Source organism: Marmota flaviventris, chromosome 2, assembly GCF_047511675.1.
Source record: "Marmota flaviventris isolate mMarFla1 chromosome 2, mMarFla1.hap1, whole genome shotgun sequence".
Taxonomy (NCBI): domain Eukaryota; kingdom Metazoa; phylum Chordata; class Mammalia; order Rodentia; family Sciuridae; genus Marmota; species Marmota flaviventris.
In genome coordinates this window covers 10,402,012-10,410,799 of record NC_092499.1, presented here as the reverse complement: position 1 = coordinate 10,410,799, position 8,788 = coordinate 10,402,012, and the positions used below count along the sequence as shown (strand labels likewise).

At 52.4% G+C, this 8,788-nt stretch overlaps 1 long non-coding RNA gene across 1 annotated transcript; it reads left to right on the top strand.

The window, feature by feature from the left end:
- The first annotated feature begins 475 nt into the window (after positions 1-475).
- LOC114104702 (uncharacterized) lies at positions 476-4,326 on the top strand. The gene is made up of 4 exons (XR_003584874.2): positions 476-628; positions 2,944-3,019; positions 3,281-3,412; positions 4,084-4,326. It is a non-coding gene; the product is annotated as an uncharacterized lncRNA (long non-coding RNA).
- The last annotated feature ends 4,462 nt before the right edge of the window (positions 4,327-8,788 follow it).

The window sequence follows — 8,788 nt, the reverse complement described above, 5'->3', positions numbered from 1 at the left end:
CCTAGTCTGTTGCTGTATGATGTTGACCAGGAGAGCTGGGGGCCACCTCTGCAGTCCTCTCCAGTCAGATGTTTATCTCCCGCATGGTGGACGGGGGAGTTTTGACCCTAGTTGGTCCTCTCTGGAACTGTCAGGGCCAGCACCCCATTCAGGGTGCTTGATTCAGGGGGGCTTCATCGACAAGTCAGTCCTATGCTAATGAGGGTGCCGGGGCCCATGACCAGGCAAACTTGACCCGAGTGCACTTGACCCTGGCTGCTGAAGACACTTCCCCTCTGGTACCCATGGAGGAGCCCAGGGCCGTGAATCCTGGCTCTGCAGTGGTCCCCGTCTATTCTCAGGGTTAGTGCACCTCTTATCTTTCTGCAAGTGACTGGATTGTTCATCTGCCTTAAAAGCATTTTAAAGAAAACTGGATCCCCTGCCAACTTCTTGGTTTGGATTCCACTGCTCGTTACCAGGACCCAACCCCGCCCGAGCGCTGGGCACACCCGCTGCCCTGCCAGGGCTCCGCTGGGTTCCTCCAGGGCCCTCAGACTTTAGGGCATGAGGCTCCCTTTCCCGGTTGCCCTGGACGGTGGTCCTTCCGGCCGAGGAAAGTGAAGCTGGCCCTGGACTCCCTGAGCAGGTGACCTGGCCTCGCCCGCCTCTGCCCTTGTCTTTGCTTCAGGCCTTGGGGTTCCTCTGGCTGGTGCTGGGTCGTACCTGGAGGGACTCTGCTCCATTTGGAGTTAGACCAGCTGTAGGGGGCCCTCGGCAGGCCCTGCCATCTTGGCACATAGCTGGTGGAACCGCGGGCTTTCTTCTGGCTTGTCCTGGGGTGTGTGCCCAAAACAGGTCTCACCAGCTGGTGGCTGCCTGGGGCTCTGGGGAGAGGCAGGGATGGCCAGAGGGCTCGCTGCTGATGTCCACCTACACACAGGTCTGAGCTGAGTAGGTGCCCGCAGGAGCCCTGGACTTGGGGTCCATCATGCCAACTGGTCTCGTCTCCTGAGTCCCACAGCCAGCAGTGTGGGCTGCAGGGAAAGAACCTGCCACCTTCCCTCGTGAAGTGAGAGGGGAATTTCTGAGCGAGGCGCCTGGGAGTCGGCCGTCAAGCGTTAACCGGGGTCTCATGTGCTCCAAGCCCTGCTGGCTTCCGAGAGCACTGGCCTTGGACGTGCTGCTGGGAGATAACCCCGGGCCCTGGGGTGCCTGCTCGATAAGAGCGCTCTCCATGCCTGGGGCCGGGGCCTCTGTAGCAGTTTGACTCTGGGGTGGGGGTGGCAGGAGGCCAGTGGTTCAGGCCAATTGGGGCATTGCCTGGCCTTGTGGCTACCCCCAGGGAAAACCCTGGACACCTGGCTCAGCTTCCATGGTTGCTGCCCCTGGCAGAGGTCACACACTTGCTGACAGAATCGTGTGCCCCAGGATTCCATTGGTGGGGGGCAATTGGGAGTTGCTGCCCGGCCTCTCAGGGGCTCTGCCCTCTGCACTTTCACCTTGGCTTTAGAAGGTGTGTCTGAATCCTTTCACTCTAATCACCCATGTTACAGATTTCTGAGTCCTGTGGACTCTCTTAGTGAATCATTAAGCCGGAGGTAGTGGTCTTGGGAACTTCCAACTCAGGGGACAATGTCCCCCTGGCTGGGCTTGGTGGCTCCAACCCTTCTCTAAGAGCAACTATTTCTTGGTAGTCTTTGACCAATCACCTCCCCCATTACCAGGCCAACTCATGACCCGTGGGCCCAGGGCCCTACCCAGGTGCCCTATGCCAGGTGGGTGGAGACTGGACCTCTTAGGCCAAGTCCTTTCTGAAGCCTCAGGAATGCCCAGGACCTCAACGCACAGAGTAGAGGCCCTGACTCCGCACACTGAGCCCCGGCCCCCTCGCCTGGATCCCTTCTCACGCCCACCCACTGAAGCCCACCCTGCATCTCCACACCTCTCCAGGGCCACCCGAGAGAGGAGGAGTTCCAAGCCCTCTCTTCCACCTGCCCAGAGTCGGCATGTGAGCTGGATCTCCTGCCTGGGCCAGCGTCCCTGGCAAAGCCCTCTCACCTCCGTGCCACAGGGTAACCCACCGTCATCCACACGCCCAGTAGGGAGGACTGTAGGGGGAAGGTCTTGTAGTTTGGGCAAACTGCTTTTCTCTGCGGCCTTTCCATCTAGTCATTTAATTAGTGGCTTACATTTGAAGACTCCATTCAAGGGGTCCCAGAGATGAGCAGAGCTGGCCAATAGAAGCCCTGCTTCATGACAGGGACTTGGGCTGACCCAAACTGAGAAGTACAGAAACGAGCTTGCCTAGCTGTTGAAATCCAGCTTAACTGGGATTGCTTATGTTTGTAATGTAAAGCTAGCCATTGTTCTCATTTTTCCCAGTGAGAGGACTTAAAAAAAAAAAAGATTAGAAAGTTGAAATATAAAACCCTTTATGGATATAGATGACAGTCAAATATGTTAAATATATAGTACTTTAATCATCTTAAATGTATGTTAACATATATTTGAAATTTTGCCAATGAGAACCCTGAGAAACAGAGATGAGTAATTTACCCAGAGACACCAGCTGGAAAAGTGAATTGAAAGAAATAGAATGTACACCCATGTAGTTGGCTTCAGAGCCCACAATGCTAACCACTGCACTGCTTATCTTATCTAGTTATAAACACATAAAATCTCAATTTATAAACATCATTTTTCCTTTTTGTACCAAGGATTGAATCCACGGGTGCTTAGCAGCAGAGCTACATCCGTAGCCTTTTTTATTTTTTATTTTGAGTCAGGGACTTGCTAAGTTGCTGAGGCTGGCTTTGAACTTGTGATCCTCCTGCCTCAGCCTCCTGAGCTGCTGGGATATAGGAGTGAGCCACCATGCCTGGCCATTACCTCTTTCTTATAGTTCTTAAGACAACTGTTAAAATCCTCTACCTGCATTTCCAACATTCACGTCTTTTTCAGGACTGGAGCCACCTGTGACCTCTGTTCCAGGTTTTCAGAAGCAAGCTTCTCCAACTTTGCGATGTACACCAGTCGTGTAAGGATCTTGTAAGATGCAGATTCCGACTCCATTAGTAACAGGTGCCCAGGTGGATGGCTCTGCAGCCCCACGGATCCTGGTCCAGGAGCTCATTTCCTTGCCTTTCCTCTCCGATTTTCAAACAGTCTGGAATCTGTGTAGGGCCACTCCCTGGGGATTTTATTTTAAGTACATTAGGATGCTCGAGTTGCTCCTTTTTCCTGTAGGTCTTTAGCCAAGGCCTCTGTGGTATAATCACCTCTCAGTTTGCCTTTGAAGGCTGTGAACAGTGATGGTGGACATTCCAGCTGCGACTGTGGATTGTACCTGGTCGACTATGGATTGTACTTTGGGCCAAACTAACCAGCCCTGAGGGTGTTCAGGCTAACATGGCTTCCCCAGAAAGAGCAGGTATTTAAACGCAAGGAATTGAAAGATGACTTGTGCTGTGAGGATTTGCAAGGGTTCAACTGTAAGGGTGATTCCTTCAAGAGATGATTTGGGGACACTGCATCTCATTAATTTAGGTCTTTTGCTTATGGGTCTCCGCCGGGCCAAGTGTTCGCAGTGCCCTGGCTCCAGGGCCTCCTCTGGCTCTGCAGCCTCGGGTCCAGCCTCTCTCTTCCTCCGCTTCCCTGGAAGACTCTTTCCTGCAGGGCGGCTCTCGTCCTGACTCAGGTCTTCACTCAGAGGCTCTCTCCACACCGGCAGGAGGCAGACCTCTCATTCCTCAGTCCAAATCATCTTTTATTGTTTGGTTTATTCATGACACTCGTCAATGCTCAAGGCAAGCCTGTGTGCTCAGGGGGACAGGCCTGTGGGGGGTGAGTGCAGCAAACCTGGGCACAGGCGTCCTGTACCTGTGTATTGTCAAAAGACAAAATGGCAACACTACAGCTTCAGGGTCTTCCTCGACTTCGAAGATGGATTCTAAAATCAGGGAAAACTTCACTTCATCAAATAGAAGGAATGTGTTCTCGTGGGCTGTGGGAAGCCGTTCTCGCATGTGATTGGTCACCTCCCTGACTGGGTGTGAGGTGTTCCGGCTAAACTGTGTCAGAACTAATCCCCACCCTTTCTAGGTGCGAGAGCCCATCCGTGTGGGGGTGTGATTGACCATTGACCCTGAGACCAATCACTGACCCTGACCTTGGAATGCTGTCCCCCTCGACCTTCATTGGATGGAATTTTCCCCTGAATTTCTTGTTCCCCAATAAAAGGCCACTCCCTGGCATGCTCTCTCTCTCTCCTGCTAGTCTCTTGTGTAAACCTCGCTGCCCCACCAGGTGGCTCGAGGCAGGAGACAGAGGGGGAGCCATCTCAGACCTGGTCAAAGAAAAAGGTAAATTGAGTTTATGAGTGTTTATTTTGATCTCACTAGTTAACTTCTATGCTTAGCACCTCTAGTATGAAGCTAGCGTGCTGGTGGCACGGTTGAGTGGGCTAAGCAGAGGGAGTAGGTTTAACAGACAGAGAAGTGCTGAAGGGAGCAGGAGAAAGGACAAAAGCAGATCGGCCATTTCCTCCTAAGGTGGGGCAGGGAGTCAGAGCTACAGGAAAACACCTGGCTGGCTAGCAAAGGTTTCCTTTTTTGAAAAGATTAACAGAGAACTTCATCATCAGACCGCCTGAAACTGCTCTGTTTGGGACTTGGTCCCCCTCCTTCCCTCCCTCTCCTCTTTCTCCTGTTTCCTAGACGCTCAGATCACTTAGTTTTGGTTTGTGACGTGGAACTTTAGTATCAGTGAGTCCGTTGGTTTTTAGTGAGGTCCATTGAGTCCAAGGGCAGGAGCCTGGTCCACAGCTTCTTGGGACTTTGATTTGATATCAAATGAGAGAGAGAGAGAGAGAGAGAGAGAGAGAGAGAGAGAGAGAGAGAGATTGTGTGTGTGTCTGTGTGTGTGTAAGGGTGACAGCACAGCTACCCATTGCCAGAACAGGATTCCCAGAAGGCATAAGCTGTGTCCATCTTCTTTTATTTGGTGCCAAATACATGTTTATTGAATCATGAACAAATGCTTGCTTTTTGTTTGGTCTGAAATGCTAAGTGGGGCCTTGTGTGGTGGTGATGCCTGTAATCCCAGCTGCTTGGGAGACGGAGGCAGGAGGATGGCAAGTTTGAAACCAGCCTGGGCAACTTAGTGAGACCCTGTCTTGAGATTAAAAAACAAAGACATGGGAAAAGGCTGGGGGTGCAGCTCAGTGGTAGAGCACCTCTGGGTTCAATCCCCAGCACCTAAAAATAAAAAGCTAAGAGACCCAAAACCTTGCATATTCTCGAATTGGACGCCATACAGTGAAATGTCATCATCTCACTGTCTATTAGATGCTGTTTTCTGAACGCTTTTCATTCCATGTCACACATGTCACACCACAATCAACCAGCAGATGGCAGTGTTTCCCTGGGAATGAGCCCGTCCCCTGCCCTGGCCTCCACCTGGCTCCCTGGGAAGGCAGGGGCTTCACCCAGGCACGTTCTCCACCTTCCTGAGCCCTCTAGGTGAAAAGAAAATCAGGCAGGTTTATGTGTCTCCAGGAAGAGCCCTGATTCCTCCATATTCCAGATTTCCTCTCAGGGACAGGAGTCCAGCTCCCTCCCAGACCCCTGGGTTTCAGGAGGGTGTATTTTGGCGCCAGGCAGCCATCGGATCAGAAGGCCTGGTATGTTGACAGTCTGTTTCCTGCTCCCCCACCCCGCCCCCCAGCAGACCAGACACCGGTGTTCCTCTTAGGCTGCTGTCTGGGGGACAAGGAGGAACTTTGGAATGAAAGACTGGTTCCCACAAGCTACTCAAGCTTTGAGCCCCACTTTCCTCCTTTGTAGAATGGGGATGCTCAAGTCACAATAGCTAAACTGTGGAAGCAACCCAGATGCTCCTCATAGATGAATGGATAAAGAAGCAGTGGTGTATACACAATGGAGTATTACTCAGCATTAAAAGAGAATAAAATTGTGGCATTTGCAGGTAAATGGATGGAGTTGGAGAATATCATGCTAAGTAAAGTTAGCCAATCCCCAAAAACCAAAGGCCAAGTGTTCTCTATGATAAGTGGGTGCTGATCCATAATGGCGGGGGGGCATGAGAAAAATCAGGGAAATTTGGGTAAAGGGGATGGAGAGTCGTGGGGGCAGGAAAGGTGGTGGAATGAGATGGATGTCATTGCCCTAGGTACATGTGTGACTGCACATATGGTGTGATACTGCACTGTGCACAGAGACATGAAAAGTTGTGCTGCAATTGTGTACAGTTAATCAAAATGCATTCTGCTGTCATATATACCTAATTAGAACAAATAAATAAATTTATATTAAAAAAGAATAGACCAAAGGCACAGGTAACCCGAGAATGTCCATTTGCTCATCTACAAGGCAAACAGATAATAGATGGATTTCCGCAGAGCAAGCGTAAACATAGGATTTGTAGAAGAGGCAGAGGAGGGGGGAAAGGCCGGCCCCAGGCCTTTGGAGACAGCCAACTTTGTTCTCCTTTTCTGGGTGAGGGGTGGAGTGGCTGGGAGTCAAAGGCTCTGCCAGGAGGGTGGTCCCAGTTGTCCACGGGTCTCCCCGAGAACCTGGGTCATCTCTGCCATACTCAGGCCAGGCCATCCCTGCTGCCCAGGATCCTTGGAGAGCACCTCCATCCCTAGGTTCACCGTTTCCCCCATCCACAGTGTCCTGTTGAGACAGAATTAAAGACAGGCAGTCAGTGCAGATATGCAGTTGGGTGGGATTGGGAGAATGGAAGCCAATTGGGTACCTGAAGTTAGAGACCTGCCTCTGAGGAATTGAAATGTTAATGCCTCCAGAGTCCTTCCTCCACTTGCCCCTGTCCAACCTGTGGCTAAGGAGGCCTGACCCAGGAATGGCCCCTCCCTACAGGGAGCTGTAAAAGTTGCTAATTAAGGGCTGCCTCCTGCCTGGACCACTCCATTTGCCTTCCCCACCCCCCACCCCCGCCGGTCCATCTGCTCCTCACCTTTTGGCCATCCCACCTGGGCCCTCTCCTGGACCTCGTATGCAGGAAGGAGAGAGATAAGGGGGAAGAAGACAGGAAAAGAAAGGAAGCCTAGGATGAATAACACGTCTCTAATGTTCAAACTTCAACACGTGGGGAAGCAGGACTCGTCACCGATAACTGGTGGTATCACTGTCTTTCTCCAGAAGGACCCCAAGGCTCAAAGGGCAGGTATGACAGAGCGCTGGAAAGTGCCGTGTCATGCATGCTTACACGCCACAGGTCATGGCCACCGGACCAGTTGCCCAGACAAGATGCTGTTTGCCTCCATCTTCTTCTGGTCCAAGAAGTGCTCCTGGGGTCTGCCCCAAGTGCCTCTTGGCTTGGTTCTCTGTGCCCTCCTTATCGCATCCCCACCCACCATCTAGGCTTAGAAGTGACTCACCTGCAGGAACGGCTCAGGATTCCCTTTGCACAAGAACACCAGGTGGCCCTCCAGGCACCCCTCTGGGTGTCTCCTTCACCTCCGTCTCCCTCACACCAGTGCTGTCCCTCTTGGCTGGCTCCAGGCTCTCCCTCCCTCCCTTGGGTCTGAGAACTGCTGTCCTCTTCGGGGGCTGGCTTCTCTCCTCAAACCTCCTCTCATCCCTCTGACCTCAGCTTGAACGCCCCTTCTGCAGGGAGCCTGCCTGGCCCCTGCAACAGTCCATCCCAGCCCAGCTCTTGACTCCTAGGCCCCACCTCCGCCCTCAGGGGGTTCCTTGTCTCTTCCACTGGCACGTGAGCTCCCAGAGGACAGGTGCACGTCCTCCTCCCCATGGCTCTCCAGGACCTGGCACTTAGTAGATGCTCAACAAAAACTGACTGGGTGGGAGAAGCCCCATGCTCTGCTTCCTGAGATGAAGGATGCTTTTTCAGTTCTCTTTCTCTAGTCAGAGCCATGAAAATGTGTGAATTGGAGGACATCGCTAATTTAGAAAAGTGTTGGAGTGGAAGCTATTATGGTTTCGGTCTTCAATGTTCCCTAAGGGCCACGTGTTGAAGGCTTGGTCTCCTGCCGGCAGCACTAATGGGAGGCCATTTAGGAGGTGTGCCCTTGAGGGCTCACGCAGCTCCTCCTGGTCTCTCTGCCTCCTGGCAGTGAGGAGGTGAAGGGTCTCTTCTGTATGCACTCCCACCATGATATAGTGCCACCACGGGCCCAAAGCAACAGGCCCAAGAAACCACTCACTGAAACCTCTGAAACCCTGAGCCAAACAAACCTTTCTTTCTCACGAGTGGATTTCTCTGGTATTTTGTGACGGAAAAGCTGAGGAGTGACGGAAAGAGAGGAGCCAAGCCAAGAGTGACGGAAAGCTGAGGAGCACAGAAGCCAATTGAAATTGGTGATGAAATTTGGAGAGATGGGAAAAAATCCAGTTGTTTGTAAGAAGGGAGAGGGCTGTGTAATGTCTGCTGAGCACATAAGGGTGGGGCTGGCAGGGGGTGGGAAGGCACAGGGAGGCTGGCCAGCTGTATGTTGAGGGCCCCGTAATTCCTCCCAGGACCTCCAGGGCTGACCGCCCTCTGAGGCCAGCAAACCCAAGGCATCCGGGCTTCTGTGGGGCTCCTGGAGGCCTGAGGGGCACACCCGGGCTGTCCTTTTCCTGTGGCGTCAGGAGGGGCCCAGGCCTGGTACCGGGGCATTTATGTGAATGTCTCGTGTTTATATGACTTGCCTGGTTATTTATGTACCGTATGCTCTAGAAAGGGACAGCTGGGCACAGCATGTGGCCTTATTTAGAAATAGGATCTTTGCAGACCTAATCAACTCAGATGCGGTCATACTGGA